General features: G+C 41.8%; 1 protein-coding gene across 1 annotated transcript in view; it reads left to right on the forward strand.

The window, feature by feature from the left end:
• TDO2 (tryptophan 2,3-dioxygenase) overlaps positions 1 to 17,305 on the forward strand; it is a 169,119-nt gene that overhangs the window by 47,074 nt on the left and 104,740 nt on the right. The gene's annotated exons all lie outside the window — the stretch shown is intronic.

Consider the following 17,305-nt stretch of genomic DNA (forward strand, 5'->3'; position numbering starts at 1 on the left):
AATTTTCAGGCAAATCCAAATAGGGCTTCTGTGGTGCTATAAAAGGATTGGAGTCTGGCTTTTATAAAGGGGATGCCCAACTAAGAGGCTGATTAAAAAGGATTCCTAAATAATTAAAATTCTTTACCTTAGCTAAAATGTGGCCTCCCATAGTAAAAAACCTGGACTTTGTGCTAGGACGACCACAAGTCATAATGAAAGATTTTGAGAAATTAACTTGAAGGTCCAGTTCATTCATAAAAAAACAGAAATAAGTCTAGGAGAATCTGCAGTCTATTCGCCATGCGAGCTATCAGTATTGCATCGTCCGGAACAGCAAAATGGGAACCCATCCACGGTGCACCCTTCCCTCTCTCCATCAAGAAACAATTTTTCATGTTTATATACAGTAAGAACAGGAAGGGGGCCAGGATGCATTCCTGTCTATCACTCCTTGAAGATTTGATACATGGTGAGCATTCACCAGAGGTCCATATTGCACTTTAACGGTCAGGTCTGTGTGAAGTTGACGAATGGGTATTGAAAGTTCTGGTTCCACGCTCAACCCTTCTATTTGTTTCTACAAGTTATCACGATTCATAAGGTCAAAAGCACTCGATAAATCAATGAAGGGCAGATGTACTGATTCATTTTTTGCCTTTGTGTATTTCCCCAAATTTTGAAAATATTTAAGCATTGGTCTATTGTGCTTAAACCAGGTCTAAAACCGAATTGGGCGTCAGCTAAAACATTATTTGCTGCAGACCATTTAAATCAAGGAGGATTCCTAAATCTCACTGCTGATATCTGCAAAACCAAAATTTCAAAAAAATAAAGTAATCTAATTGGAAGATGGATTTTTTCCCCTTGTTGTCTCCCTCAGATTTGCGATTCCAATTCTGGGACACAGAGATATGGGATCTCATTAGCTGGCTAGAACAGAAGAATTCTCTTGCAACTGCTTTTTCAGGACACAGGGAATAGGTCGCACACCATGAAAAACAATTACAAAGGCTAGTTAAGGAGACAGTGTGAGCACATCTTCAGCCCAGGCCATAATAGCGAGACCCTCAATGCCCTCCTCCCAGTCTAAATAAATAAACTGAAAAAAAGACTCACTGACCCATGGACCCATCTAGGATTAGCTGAATCCCAACACTTAAAATACTGGCCAGGGTCTGTAGTACCAAGATATATACAGCAGACCCCAGGTACCTCTTTAGAGGCACAATAAATCCAGAAGAAGATCCACAAAGAGGGCCTGATTCATGTTTGAGTACCACAAACCCATGCATCACCATTTGGGGGTTTGCAGCCATGGATTTAGAACCAAAATCCCCTGGAAGGAGAGATGAGTGGCTCAGAGAAGCTTGCCCTATATTTGTGATACTTGGGAATGAAATTTCCGTTGGATTTATGGTATCAAGCAAGATCCATTAATCCCCCCAAAAGTTTTTTTTTTAAAACACACAAAGGCAAGCTCTGTCCTATGTGTTAAGTTCTATGTATGGTTTGGCTGCCTGTGGTCTGTTGTGTGCTGTGCCTGGCAGCAGGCAGTAGATTAGTGAAGGGACTCACTGCCTTTAAAGGTGTTTTGTTTCTGCTGGTTGCTTCATTGATGATATTCCCATGGAAGGTGATTTTAAATTTTTATATACTGAATCACTGAGGGTTTAAGTTTGGAGGATCATTTTTTCAGTGGTACTTTGAGTTCAAATCAAAGCTTAGTTGCATATGTCATGGATGTTTTGACATTAGATGTGGTTGTGTGAAAGTTAGGCAAGTTGACAAAGACTTCCATTATTCTATTCGAAAGTCTTTAAAGGAGTAGAATGTACCTTGTTCTCTTTTTGGTTGACATTCACACGCAGGTGTGATGCGAAGAATAGGGAATGGTATTGCAACGTGATCTGTTCTGTGCAGAGGCAACAGGTCTTGCGATGAGTTGTGAGTGAGGCTGGGTTAAAAGACTTTCCATTTGATTAACAGAATGTGCCCAATGATTTCTTTATACTCTTTGATCATCTGAGGAAAAGGGTTAAGATTTTCAAGGAAATTGAGGTTGGTAAGCTGAATGGTGGCAGACGTGATGAGATTGTAGATATATTTTGGAAAGCTTTTGTTAGTACTGGGGATTGTAGAGCAAACGGAAGGACACCACCTTTGATTCTGACAATGGGAAGCAATAGGCAAAGCTTAAATTACATAGGTGTTCCTGGGTCATTAACAGTATTGTGTTTAGTAGACTTGTGAATGAGGGTGAGTTTTCCTCTTGTCTTGTATGTGGAATTAGTTTGTTGAATTTTGTAGCCCACAGGAATAGGTGCATCAATGATTTGTGTGAATGTGGGTGATTCATGCTACTGTGATAAAGAATGTTCTAAACTGTGATATGTCATAATTTCAGCTACTCATAGGTGAAGAGTGTAAATTGATGAGCATGATCAGAGCTTTAGAGTTCTGTTTGTACTGAGCTGTTCTGAGCTGCTCAATTTTGTTATGTGGGCAGTGTGAGAATGTCAGTGAGTGGTTTGTTGGCAAACATTTTTGGCCTTTGTTTTGTGTGCATGCATAATGTGTATTTGGTCTGGCTGCGGGTTTTGATATAGGAAATGCTACATGCTGTATGAGGTACATGGTGTAGATGGCTTACTTGAGAAGCAGGGGTTTTGGACCAAAACCATTGCTAGCCTAAAACACCCCAAGCAAGTGGGGCCCTTGTCTGAGTCTGCATTTCGTTGAGAATGTCAATGCAGAGTTTCAGCCTGCTGAAGACAGGGAAGATAATCAGGGAGTAAGGATTGGTCTGCTATGGTTAGAGCTTGAGGATTGGTTGTCTAGATCTCGTCTCTCAGTGACTTGACGTTGTAAGGTGGCTGAAGGGGCATTTTGTTCCGGTGATGGGAGAATAATTGTAGGCTTTTTTCCCTGATAATGATGGGAAAAGACACGTGGAGACATGATTGATCCACCCTGAATAGAACCTGTGGATTGGTCTGGTTGGTGTTTGGTGAGTGGGTAATGCAGAAGCTGTTGAGATGAGCTATGATGTGCACATTGCTTTTGCATGTTGTTGTAGGTTGCAGTCCAATTCATTGTGGATTAGGCATGCATGTGCAACAAGCCCCAAATATGGTGCAAGGTGTGTTGGCATGTTATTCATTAGAGTATTTTGAGAGGTGGTCTATTGAGTTGTTGTTCAACTTTTTTGTGTTGAATTTGTCAATGATGCTTAATACACTCCCACTGGTAGTGGTTATTTTTAAAAACTGCACAGGTCTATTAGTTCAATAGATCCCAATGTACACTCCCATGGGTGTGACTGCCAGCAAAACCTAATATATTTGTAGAGAACTCACAGTGTAAATGGGAAATGTATACATTAACTACTCCCCAGAAGTTCATTGACCAAGAATCATGAATTTTAAATCATTTAAAGATAGATGGTCAAAAAGAAATCTGATCATGTAAATATCTAACTCTCGAAATACAATTTTCAAATATTTGTATTTGCAAAATGTTTCACCAATACAGACAGTTCCAGCCAACTTGTTTCATCCTGAAGGTAGGGACTTCATCAGAGCCTAAAATGCACATACACAAACATAAACATATATTTTACACATAATAAAAATATTGTACATCGAAACCATTATTTTTTGTTTAAAAATCATTTTAATATAAAACAAAATCTTTATTGTATATATTTGCATATAGTATGTAGAAAACAATTGGATTGCCCAACCACTTGATTCCAACTGAAATCACAGAAATATCATTACAGTGCTCCTTCTTCACACCCTCTCTCAAAACATAAGGTACTGGGTTTCCAAGAAATAATTGATCCCTTCTTCCTGGTCGCAGCTCACCGTAGACTTTACCTACGTGCACTTCATTTCACAAAAACAAAACAAACAAACATCACAAATATATATTACTTACAGAGAGTTTCTTTATAATTCAAAACTGTGCTTGATAATTTTCTATCATGCTGTGTATTGTTACCGTTAAGTAAAAAGAGACATTCCCTCACTGTGATGTTCCTAACATTTATGTTATTCACCATGTTATATGTTCAACTAATATAAAAAAAAATCTGTGCAATACAGTAATCACTGACATCCCTTATTTTACCTATTGATTTATCAATTTTGTACTGTGTATAATCTTGTTATGCACAGCAAGCATATCCTACAAAAATAACATAACAGATTTTGCCATTAAACCTCCTCATTCATGTTGCAAATTTTTTAGCTTAAATATCTCTTTAATTCATAATCCTCAACTACATAAAATACAAGCCCATTGTACAAACGTGGGACACCATACTGCAGAATACAAACTGCCGAAACATGTCCTTGAACACTTCAAAATTGCAAACACACCCAACGCACACTGTTTCACTAATCATACCCCCGTTGATCCCAAGTGTCTGACACATTCTCATTGTATCCATTGTATCTTTGAGCGTTCCCAAATTATGAACACAAACATGTTCCACTCTGACTAACTCCCCACTTTTGACTCATTGATGCCAACTATAAACAATGCATGAATTACACATCTATACTCTAACGTGCAACCACCAGCCTGTATCATACATATTTTATATAACCTTACTTGTGGAATTACTTCCATCATTGGGCAAACAAATCCATAACCTGGATGGCCTCTCCTCATCAGCATCAAATCCACATTTTGTACAGTACCTTCACTGAAAGCCCACATCCCATCTACTTCACCCAGAGCATCCGTGCTCACCAGACCGGCATATGTTCATTAGCAGCTGTGGGTGCCATCTTGGTTTTACGATGTATATCTTAGTGTCCCACTCCGGGTACCCGTCACTCTCAATAGTATAAATGATCTATATTGCATTCTTTTACAAAATAATCACAACCTATTCCTGAAAGTATGAAACCAATGTGCATCCATTCACAGCACTGAGCATCATCTTGGTGTTTTCAACTACGTGTCTGGGTCACAGTTTAAGTATGTATCAACCTAAATATTTGACAAATTAGAGTTCTTATCTGTTTTAAAATCACTAAATTGTAAATTACATATCCATTATCATTTGCTGCACTTTTCACACCTATTATACACTAACCTTATTTCATCACTAACATACACTGATGTCGTCCCCATCCACGTTGGCACCATCTTAGAGGGTCCATTCACTTTACATACAGTATCGAAAGTGAGGCATGTATTCCTATCTATATTTCCATTTGTCATGTGTATTATCACATAGCACCAACTTCTTGATTAATTCTTTCCATATCTTATCCGAGGGTTCAGAGTCCAAGGAATATTCCAATTAAAATACCAGTGTTGTGAATTTAGTTTCTACCTGTCCCTAGGCACCCACTCATCCATGTAAGATCTTCTCCATACATACAATCCAAATCATAAACACACGTGGGGTTTCCATACCACACAAATGTTTTTCATTATTCAATGCTGAGAATATGCCATCACTGACACTGTATACATTTAAAACCCTATAGAATAGCATATTTTTTATATAATCTAAATAGTGTTTCTGCATTACTTTACTGTGATTCATCTGCCACCCTGATCCCAAACAAATCAAAATATAAATTGTCAAATATGGCCTAACTATACTAAGGAACATTAGCTCATGTTACAAAGGTCTAAGTGACCCAAATGTCTCTACAGAAAATATTGTAGTTAATGTTATGTGTTGAGGCCCTTTTCTACCTTTCTCAACCTTGCTATCCCTTTTGCTTCATTTTGTCTAAGGGCTAACTCACCCCCTCTGAGACCAGGGTCTATTATGTGAATGCCATGGAAGGTAAATTTCAGATCTGTGGGATGTGTCATCTTCATATGTTGGAGAATTGCATTCCTAGTATCACCATTTCTGATGGCTCTCTTATGCTCCTGTACTCTTAGTTTCAACATCTTGAAAAGTATTGCCACATAAATCAGTTGACAATTACACACAATTACATATGTGATATTGCAGTTGATGAACTCATTAAAATAATATGTCCTAGCTGAATTGAAGGAAAAAGATTTTAGTTTATTGATTCAGAATTGGCATATATTACATTAAGAGCAAATATAGTTACGTTTCGGTTGTCCTGGTAATCAACATTTGGTATTATGTCCTTTAGAAGGTAATTGCAGCTGATCACTCAATTGTGCACTTGCTTGAATGAAGCAGGCCTGCTTATGTAGCTGCCTAGCATAATTCATCTATTTGAGATTCTAAAGATCATGGACTCATTTTGGTGGCTTTGCTTCTTCAGGCTCAATATATCCAAATATGGATCGGCTATAGATTTTGAGGTTTTCTATTTTAACTTGCCATACCATTCACTGTAAGGTAACCTCTCTGCGCTCTAGTTAGGACAGATTGCTGTAAATACAATGATGCTTTCCTGGAAGCTTTAAAACTCTGCACTATGATGCGTCAGTCCTGAAGAGCTGCGAGGTGGCAGTGCAGAGTCCATCATTTTTCTCGAGGCTGCTGTCAATGAGGGATGCAAGGGCCTGCATCAAGTATGCAATGCGCAGTGCAAGTTCCTATGGACTGCGGTGGTGATGTAGGTCTTTCTGACAGTTCCAATCCATGCAGCAGTAGCTATGTATCAGTTCTGCTTGGGGTTTTGCCATGCAGCAGAGGAAATATGTTAGTTCCGCAGGTTACACAGGTGCTTGGCAGGGCACCTTAAACCCACTTCCAAGGGTCCAGGGCTGGGGTGGCACCACTTTTCAGGGTAGACTCACTGTGGCAAAGCTCATGTGCAGATGCAAGTTTGTTGGAAGCCTGTTGTGCCCCTGAGGATTCAGATCAGGAGACCTTTCACCTACCCCTTGGAGTCACTCTGGGCTCAGGAGGAGCAGGACCAGTCGTTCTTAGCCAGGCAAGAGGACAGCAGGTCAGCAGAGCAGAGCAGCAGACAAGCAGTCCCTCTACCTGGCAGAGTTTCCACAGGTCCAGAAGTGTACTGAAGAGTCTGTGTTTGAAGTCCAGTATGTATACCCATTGTTAGAAATTGGATATTTGGTTGGCATTCATGTTACCCCCTGTCCAAGCAAGGACCTTCTCTCTAGTCAGGGTAAGCCACACACAATCCAAACTATCTTGTGCCCACCCTCCAGTAGCTTGGCACTAAGCAGTCAGGCTCAACTTAGAAGGCAATGTGTAAAGTATTTGTGCAATAATTCATGCAGTAACATAGTTTAAACACCACAAAAACACACCACACATGTGTAGACAAATATATAATATGTATCTGAGTACAATGAGGCCGAAACAATCAAGATTTGAAGTACATGTTGAAATATCACTTTAGAGAATGATAAAAAAGAGTCTTGAGTTCTTAAAAGCTATGTGTCTCGTGCAAGCACAATGTACCTGGTTTGCTTCTAAATTATCTGCAAGGGACTGTAGAGGAGGAGATGCGTGGAAAACGGGGAGGTGTGCATCGGTTTCTCTGGGTGCACACAGATGATGCATCAATATTTTTCATGCAGCCAGGGCCTTGCATTCATTTCCAGCACGCAGACTTGGATCCTCTTTGGGTTTCGGGGTATTTTGGCGCCCCGGGGACGATGTGGAGAATCCTGGGCATGTAGGACGAAGTCACAGGAGCTGCTTCGATCCGATGGGTGATGCAGGGAAATTTCTGTCGAATGGCAGCCGCTGCGTCCATTCTTCTTGCAGGAAGTCGGGCTGCGTCATCCTGGCTCGGCTATGCATCGATCCAGTGGGCTTTGTGACGAAGTTCCGGTCGCAATGCTGGTGCTGCGTAGATCTCCACTTAGGGAGCCGGGCTGCATTGTTCCAGTTCAGAGTGCGGTGATTTTCTCAGGAGTTCTTTGCAGACATAAAGGCCCATATTATACTTTTTGACGCAAAACTGCGCTAACGCAGTTTTGCGTCAAAAAAATTTGCGCCGGCTAACGCCATTCTGAAGCGCCATGCGGGCGCCGTATTTATTGAATGACGTTAGCGCCGGCGCCGTCTGGTGTGCGTTAAAAAAAACGACGTACACCAGGCAGCGCCGGCGTAGGGGGATATGGGGCTTGGGCGTCAAGAAATGGGGCAAGTCAGGTTGAGGCAATTTTTTCGTCTCAACCCGATTTGCGCCATTTTTTTTCACTCCCAACCCCCATAGAAATGACTCCTGTCTTAGCAAAGACAGGAGTCATGCCCCCATGCCCAATGGCCATGCCCAGGGGACTTCTGTCCCCTGGGCATGGTCATTGGGCATAGTGGCATGTAGGGGGGCACAAATCAGGCTCCCCTATGCCACAAAAAAAAAAAAAAAATAACACTTACCTGAACTTACCTTAATGTCCCTGGGATGGGTCCCTCCAGCCTTGGGTGTCCTCCTGGGGTGGGCAAGGGTGACAGGGGGGGTCCCTGGAGGCATGGGAGGGCACCTCTGGGCTCCTTCAGAGCCCACAGGTCCCTTAACGCCTGCCTTTTGCAGGCGCTAAAAAACGGCGCAAAAGCGGCCGTACGTCATTTTTTTTGACCCGCCCACTCCCGGGCGTGAATTTTGCCCGGGAGTATAAATCCAACGCACATGCCTCGGAGTCGATTTTTTAGACGGGAACGCCTACCTTGCATATAATTAACGCAAAGTAGGTGTCCACGCTAAAAAATTACGCTAACTCCATGGACTTTGGCGCTAGACGCGTCTAACGCCAAAGTATAAATATGGAGTTAGTTTTGCGTCGGAATTGCGTCAAAAAAAACGACGCAATTCCAGCGCAAACGGAGTATAAATATGCCCCAAAGTCTTTGTGGCCTTCAGAGAGCAGGAGGCAAGTTCAATCCAAGCCCTTGAAGAGCACCTCTCAGCAGAGCCAGAGGACAGAAAGGCAGCAGGGCAACAGCAAGGCAGAAGTCCTTTTAAGCAAAGCAGTCATGTGAGTCCTTTCGGCAGCCAGGCAGCTTCTCTTGGCAGATTGCAGGTTCTAGTTCAGAGTTTCTTCCCCAGTGATATCTTGTCCAGAAGTGTCTGAGTTGGTAGGGTCAGATGCCCTGTTTAAATACCCAAATGTGCGTTTGAAGTGTGGGATACTTCAAAGAATGGCTTAGAAGTGTACAAGGTCCCCTTTCAGTTCCATCCTGTCTGCCAGGGTCCCAGTAGGGGGTTTAGCTGTCCATTGTGTGAGGGTAGGCCACTGTCCTTTGACATGTAAGTGTCAGGCCCTCCACCCTCACAGCCCAGGAAAACCCATTCAGTATGCATATGTGTGCTGGTGTAACTGAGCATCCTGTGTTTTGGGATGTCTGAGTGAAATGCACAAGGGAGCTGTCCACTAACCCTGCCAGATGTGGATTGAAAGGCACAGAAGGATTTAAGTGCAGAGAAATGTTCACTTTCTAAAAGTGGCATTTCTAAAATAGTAATATTAAATCCATCTTCACCAGTCAGCAGATTTTGTATTACCATTCTGGCCATACTAAATATGACCTTATTACTCCCTTCAGATCAGAATCTACCACTCAAACAGTATATGAGGGTAGCCCTACTGTTAGTCTATGAAAGGAACATGCCTAACAGCAGTGTAAAAAGAATTTAGGAGTGTAACACTACCAGGACATATAAACTACACAGGTACATCTCCTGCCTTTTACCTACACAGCACGCTGCCCTATGAGTTACCTAGGGCCTACCTTAGGGGTGACTTATATGTAGGAAAAGGGGAGTTTAAGGCTTGGACAGTACTTTTAAATGCCAAGGTGAATTGGCAATGAAACTGCTACACACAGGCCTTGCAATGGCAGGCCTGAGGCATGGTTAAGGGGCTACTTATGTGGGTGGCACAACCAGTGCTGCAGGCCCACTAGTAGCATGTAATCTAAAGGCCCTGGTCACATATAATGCACTTTACTAGGGACTTATAAGTAAATTAAATAAGCCAAATGGGTATGAGCCAATGTCACCATGTTTTAAGGGAGAGAGCCTATGCACTTTAGCACTGGTTAGCAGTGGTAAAGTGCGCAGAGTCCTAAAATCAGCAAAAACAGTGTCAAAAAGTGGAGGGAGGCAGGCAAAAAGTTGGGGGGTGACCAACCTAAGGCTGTCAGGTCTAACACCCATTGTGCCTTTGAAGTGGGGAGAAGATTCTAGAGGCATGCCTTTGAAGTACACGGGTGCCCTGCCAAACTGGCCCTGGCTCCACACTAACTACTGGTAGTATACAGCCCTTCGTGTGGATCTAGGACACAGCCTATTCAAGTGTAAGTGGGGCTGGGTCCAGCTCCTCCCTCCCATGCTGCCTGTGATGGTCTATTCAGTCAAACCTAATCTTCAAATTGTGTGTGGCTGTCTACGAGGAATACACAAAGCCAAAATGTCAACTACACCCAGTAATGTGACACAGAGACAGGCTGCAGGCACCAAATGGCTAAAGTAAGAAAATGCCAACATTCTAAAAGTGGCATTTTCAAAGTTGTAATTTAAAATCCGACTTCACCATAAGTTAGGATTTTTCATTACAATTCTACAGACACCAAGCATGAAAGGGTTACTCGTTCCCATTTGGAAAACACTTAAAACATGTAATTATGTAACTTCAGTGTTATCCTATGGGAGAGGTAGGCCTTGTGGTAGTGAAAAATGAATTTAAGAGGTTTACCCAACCAGGACATGTAAGATTTAACAGTACATATACTTCTTTTTAAATACACTGCACTCTGCCCTCTGGGCTTTCGAAGACATTTTTTAAGGTTGTCTGATATGTATTAAAAAGAAGGTTTGGGCCTGACAAAAAGGTTATTTTTTCCAGCCTAAATAGCAGTTTATAACTGTACCCACAGGCTGCACTGGCAGGCCTGAGACATGTTTAAAAAGCTAATTCAGTGGGTGGCCTAATCAGTGCTTCAGGCCCACTAGTAAAATTTAATTTACAGGACCTGGGCAGAGGTAGTGACATTTTCCTCGGGTCTTAAAAGTGAACTAGATATGTCAATTGTATATAAGCCAGTCCAACATGTTCTAAGGAGACAGCACAAACACTTTAGCAATGGGTAGCAGCGTTAAAGTATGCAGTTCTATGGAAAACGAAAGTGTATTCAGCAAAAATAGATGACTGAAGGCAAAATGCCTATGAGTGACAAATTAGGTGTTTGTAGGGTACAAAATGAAAAGCAACAGAGCCAAATGACTTACGGAAGGGTAAAAATGTTTCCGTAGGAAAGAAAGTATGCCAGAGGAAAAAAAGAAAAAAGAAATGTGCAAAGGCACATTTCATCACATTTACAAAAATGTACTTGTGAACCTGGTGGGCATTCTACATATGTAAACGTTACATTTTTAAAACATTTGGATATTTATGCAGGTCATGAGCCCTCCAGGGATTCTTTGATGATTATATTCAAGTCAGTAATTTTCTCCATAGTTAGGAGTAGTTATAAAGAAGCAATAAGACAGCTTTACATTTCAGATCTGTGTTAATCAGCCCTAAATGGGATTTTTTCCAATTTTCAAATGTGTGTTGTTTCACAGTGCGGCCCCAATTACATGTTCACATTGAGTATTTTCTCCCTGTGTGTTGTAGTCTTGCCTTGCTACATTCTGTGAATACCTACTGCTAAACTTCTATAAAATTAATAATCATTTAATAAGTAGGTAAAGTCTGGCCTATTGGACATTTATCAGCTAGGTTGTGTCAGTTGTGAATCTGTGTTTGGGCAGTGCTGATAGGAGGAATTGTTTGTGATGGGAGGTGGTCAACTATAGTGTCTATAGCTGTGCTTCTGTTTGCCATGTGTAAAGAACAGACATTTATATGTTCGTTTGTATTCTTTGTCAAGCTTAAAGTCTACCTGTGCATGTAATCTGAGAGTGGAAGGGTCAGGATTGCATGATATTCTTCCATGCTAGGGTTGTGTCTGCTGCACCTTAGCAACTTATCTTTTTTTGCACTTTGATGCTCAGGAAAACATCCTCATTTCTGTCTGTTAGTTAATCCTTTGCACCCCTTGGGTAATTGGTGGGATGTTAACCGAACTCCATGCCATAGCTACAACTTTCTTGACTAATCCCAGGGTTAGGTCTAGAAAACTGTTACCATGCTTTTTTGCCACATGAGCAATAAGGACTATTAGGCATGATTCAGGTCATAATAATCCTGTCCTGTTCTGTATCTTCTCTAACACTGGTAATACTTAATTCCAGAAACTTGATGTCAACGCTCATGACCATATCATATGATGCAAGTCTGCTTCCATACATATGCATCAGGCTAGAGGCATTCCTCCTCCCTCTGCAATAAGCAGCAAAATCTACTCATTCTGCTTGCTGTCAATTAAATAACCCAAAGCTCACTTCTACCTCTGGCACTCTGTCTTTTCTCCGAGTAAATGCATTACACTGCCACTGTGATGATGTCCATTCACAGCATCTGTGAGTTGGAGAGAGCCCTACCTATACATAGTTGATATTGCACCACTCATGAATTGGATGGTGCACAGGTCACTTTTTGTAACCATAACAAAGATAACCTCTTTCTTGAGATCCATGGTGCAAGGCACTCTACCTGAAACTATCCAATTTCCACTTCATACCCTTCTCCATCCCCATGTACTAGAATCTTTGGTAAGCTTCTTTCTCCATCCCCATGTACTAGAACTTTTGGTACGCTTTTTAAATCCAGCACATAGATACATCTCAACTCATGCATAACAGAAATTTTGCCGAGGCCTAGTCTAAACATCTTGCTAGTCCTAAAACTCATTTAATCTATATTTTGGTCCTTCGAAATCACAGGTGCTTTTCACTGGACTTCTTTTTGCTGACCCTCTTTTTCACTGGCCTGTAAATCTTAGATTTCTCATATCAATCACTGCAGTATTGACAACATACAGAGTGCTGAATGAATGCCTCAACATCTACTTTCATCCATATGTTCCTATGTATACTTTTCCTCTCAGTGTTGAACCCAATGAAGGAAAAGACAATTGGTATATATGTATATTTGTAATTGAAATGTGTATTATTGTAGTTTTTAATACACTCATCATTAACCAACAGCTTCTCAAGCATCTTCATTTAACAATATAAACCCACACTGCTATAATGTACTACAACGCGCTTTGTAAAATGTTTCTGATCAAAAGAATATTCAAGTATCACTCAAGCATAAAATAAAACAAAGTCTGACTTCAATGAAGCATCCTTGGTCTGTGGTGTACCTACGTTTCTGCCTTTATTGCATAGTAGAAAACTAGGCCCTGGGATTGGGAATTATTCAAATAAAAAGATTACTTACAGGTGACTTCATTACTTTAATTTGGTTTCCTCATTTCTTTCCTTACATTGTGAGGTGTACCTCTCCTGACCACAGATAACATCACTGTATACCTTAAAAAACAGAAACTTAATAAAGGCCTAGCTCTACCACAACTTGCCTAAATCAACTCCAAAGCAAGGTAACCAACAACAGATGTCCAAAAGTCAATAGGCACAACCAATGTGGACAAATCAACAGGCCCTAAAAGAGGGGATGCTCACAATAGTTCACTGCCACAAAGCAACGAGAGAGCCAAGGAAGCCAAAGATAGTTGCCAGTCAAGGAACCCATAGCCAACAAAAAGTATAGCAGCAAGCACACCAACAGGACATGCACACCTCGGTCCAAACAAAAACAAGGGGACATAGAGAGACAAACAATGACACCTGCACCACAAAGTAGAGGCTTAGGGCTGGGAGTGCTGAACAAGAAGGTCAAGGGACAGCCTAGGACAGAAGGCTATGACCCACAAAACAAATCCAATCCCAAGCTCCTAGGGGAAACACCTGAAGTGGGAAACAAACAGCACACCAAATGGGGTCACAAAACTACACCAAACAGGATAGATTTAAACAGAAACCAACGATGAAAGCCAGAAGCAGGGTTAATTGTCACATGTAAGACAGTGATACAGTGCTAAACCCATTGGAGAGGAAGGTGTAGCTGAGTGGATTAGGCACCCCAATGGAAAAGCTCTAAGATGACAGGGGAATCACTCCCCAGACAAAGGCCAAACTCAGTATGCCATAAACAGAGACATCCTTGATAGTGAAAGACATGGACCCCATGCAACAATGTGCCCCTATTGACACTGTAGCACAGCCACAGCAAGGGAATTTCAGAAACTATGAAGCAATGAACTGAATAGTTCCAGCCATTAACATGTTCAGCTCATGCCCGCACACATCCAGCAGACGATTCCCAACACAAAAAAAGAGGAAGGAGGCTGCAGGAGCAACGGGGGACACCATAAAGCACCCTTAAGAAACAAGAGGCAAGCCAGGTAAGAGGGAGGATGAGTCAGTGATCCTCAAAGAAGGGCAGGGCAAACTACCTCCAACATCCCAAGCCCCACAAAATATGTGAGGAGAGGCCAAAAATCAACTCAAGCATACAAAACTATACCCTTAGCACTGAAAGGGCACTGCCAACCTATGTGCAAACCACAGGGCAAATATTAGAGAAGCAACCCATAGGCATCAAGCACCAAGCTCAATAGAGGGAGACTGGCTGCCATACAGAAGGCCAGGCTGTGCACGGGTCCTCGCAATTGGAGACAAGAGCACATTCCAAGGGCTATACCACTCAATAACAGAAAGTGCAACTAGCAGTCCAAAACCAAACAAGACTCATATGGAAAAGAGGACAACATTCCAAAGAAATGGGGCACACCAAACAAACATAGCCAATGAACAAAGGAGGCACAAGATGCAGAAAGCCATCACAGAAACATAAGAATGTGAAGAGCAGAAAGGACCACAAGACTGACAGGGAAGCAAATACCTCAGCACATGGAAAATAATACCTTTCCCACAAAAACTGGGCCACCAAGCAATGTACACAAAGCAAGCAAGACCACATCTAGCAAGGGAACTTGAAAACACCTGTCAAACCCTGAAAATCTTTAACAAAAGGGTGCGGTCCATCCCCAGTCCCTTTCCACATCACCCCAGGTCCTGGATGGGGGCATCTATTTCCATCAAATGAAGCCTGCAATATTATCAAGAACAACACATTCATGCCAGCCCCAAGCCAAGCAGGGAGCCAGTGAAATGCAGAACAAACACCATAACAGTACCACATGGCTCCAATTAAGACCAGCATGGAGACTGAGAGAATGCAAAAGACAAACACGAGGCAAAAAGAGAGAGAACAAGTCAACATCCCTCAAGCAAGGGACCAGAGTGGGAAGCACACGCACAGTCAACACCTGAGGAGAAGGAGGACATGCATGTGTTTCCAAATGAGTTTTTTTTCTGCACCATGAACTAAACAGACATGCCTGATACCAAGTCTAGGAGGGTGCATACGTGGCCAATTGTGTTTATTATGGACCACAGTTTCTCATAAATGGACGCAATTGGACAGAGAGGAGTGCATTTGCTTCAGTGGCAGTGGTTTCTCTTCTTTCCACGGACTGACAAGCCTCACAATGTAAGAAACGGGATGAGGATGTGAGGAGAAGGTAATTTTAAGTTGGTGGCAGATGCACAAAGAATAGCAAAAGCGATTCCCAAAAATAAATTTTATCGAAATCACTATTTAGAAATCACTTTTCCTTATGTATGAAATGTTTTGTTTCATACTTGTGATTCCTAGTGGGACGCAAGTAGACCTACCTTGTTGGAAAATGGGTTATTGGTAAGGGCAGGTAAGTACCTACACTTAGCAATAGGCCACTAATCCCCACTAGGTTCAGTTAAGTCTCAATAAATTAGCCCCAGCTCAACCCTTGGTAACTTGGCAATGAGCAACAAGGCTTAACTTAGGAGACAAAGCGTAAAGCATTCAGGTATCACAAAACAGTAATTAAATACAACACAGAAAACAGTTGAAAAAAATACAAAACCAATTAATAAAAATAGGAAATGTTTCTAGCTTTAAAATTACACCAAAACAAATAAAATCAGAGAAAGGGAACCAGAGATATTATTTTTTAAAGAATTAATGCTTTTTAGCGCAGAGAAACAAATAGCGCCAATCATCTTTCCCTTCGTTCTTCCACTGAGAAGAACCATGTCCTCCCTTTTTCTGATCTGAGGGGTTCCTGGTTAACCCTAGTTCCCAACCAGTCATCTGCTGCTTCCTCCAGTTCTCTGGGGTTGGTCAACTTAGAGTCAACTAGATACTGGTGGAGCTTCTCTTGGGCACAATTAGTTACAAGGTGCCTCCTCATAATCAAATTGCAAAGCCCCTCAAAGGTACTTACCTTGTTGCCCTGTATCCAGCTCTCTAGTGCCTTTACTGATATGTCCACAAAATCAACCCAGAACTGGGTGCTCATCTTTTGGTGTCCCTCAACTTGAGCCTATATTTCTCTGGGGTCAGACCAAACCTTTTAGTTAAGAACCTCTTCATACTACGGTATGAATCTGCCTTCTCCCCCTTCTAGCCTAAGGAGGCCATTCACTACAGTGAGGAAAACACAAATGTAGCTATTTTACCTCACCAGGGCTTATAAAACAATTTTTATAAGGTCCCTGCTTATAACTATATGGTACTCAACCCTAGGGGCACATAGGGCACACCTTAGTGGTGACTTATATGTAAAAATAAGGTAGTCTAAGTACTTGTTAATTCCAAAGCCGAGTTTGCATATAACTGTAGTCAGAAAAGCAGCCAGCAAGGCAGGCCTGCCTTTAAAATGAAACTAGGCACCTCAGCAGTGCACCTACCCATGATGGGGTCCCTAAACCCACATGCCATACCATATACTAGGGACTACCAGGTAGTTTAATATTGGCAATTATAAATAGCCTAATTTGCATTTCGTCTTTACACAGAGCACTGGCCTTGGGGCTGGTAAGCAGTAACCAGGGCACAGCCAAGAGTCAGTAACCAAAAGGGTATGTGTCCAAAAAGTTTGGGGGTGACCAGGGCAAAAAGGAGGACTTTCCTACATAGCTCATGAATATTAATGAGTTACACTGCAGTTTGTGACCTATTAGGAATGGCCCCTGTCACAGGGATGTGGCCTGCTGACACCTGTCTGAGACTGCTTTGCTTGAAGAAAGATGGGATGCTTATCAACAATAAAAAATAAAACGTTTTCTTTTCATTTTTTTTAAAGCTGGCAGTGGTCTGTGAAACCACTGCATGCTCTTAAAAAATGTTATCCAACATTCACAAAGGGGAAGAAGTCCCATGGGGACTCCTTCCAATTTGCAAATGCATTTACCACTAACTTTGAGTTGGTAAAATGAAAAAGGTTTTGCGACCACACTGCGGTTGCAAAAGTTAGATTTATTATACTGGAAATCGCAATTTGGAAGGGCCATTCTAAACATGCCCCTTCCAAATAGCGACTTCTACAACCAAA

Source organism: Pleurodeles waltl, chromosome 1_2 (assembly GCF_031143425.1).
Source record: "Pleurodeles waltl isolate 20211129_DDA chromosome 1_2, aPleWal1.hap1.20221129, whole genome shotgun sequence".
In the NCBI taxonomy this organism is placed as follows: Eukaryota; Metazoa; Chordata; class Amphibia; order Caudata; family Salamandridae; genus Pleurodeles; species Pleurodeles waltl.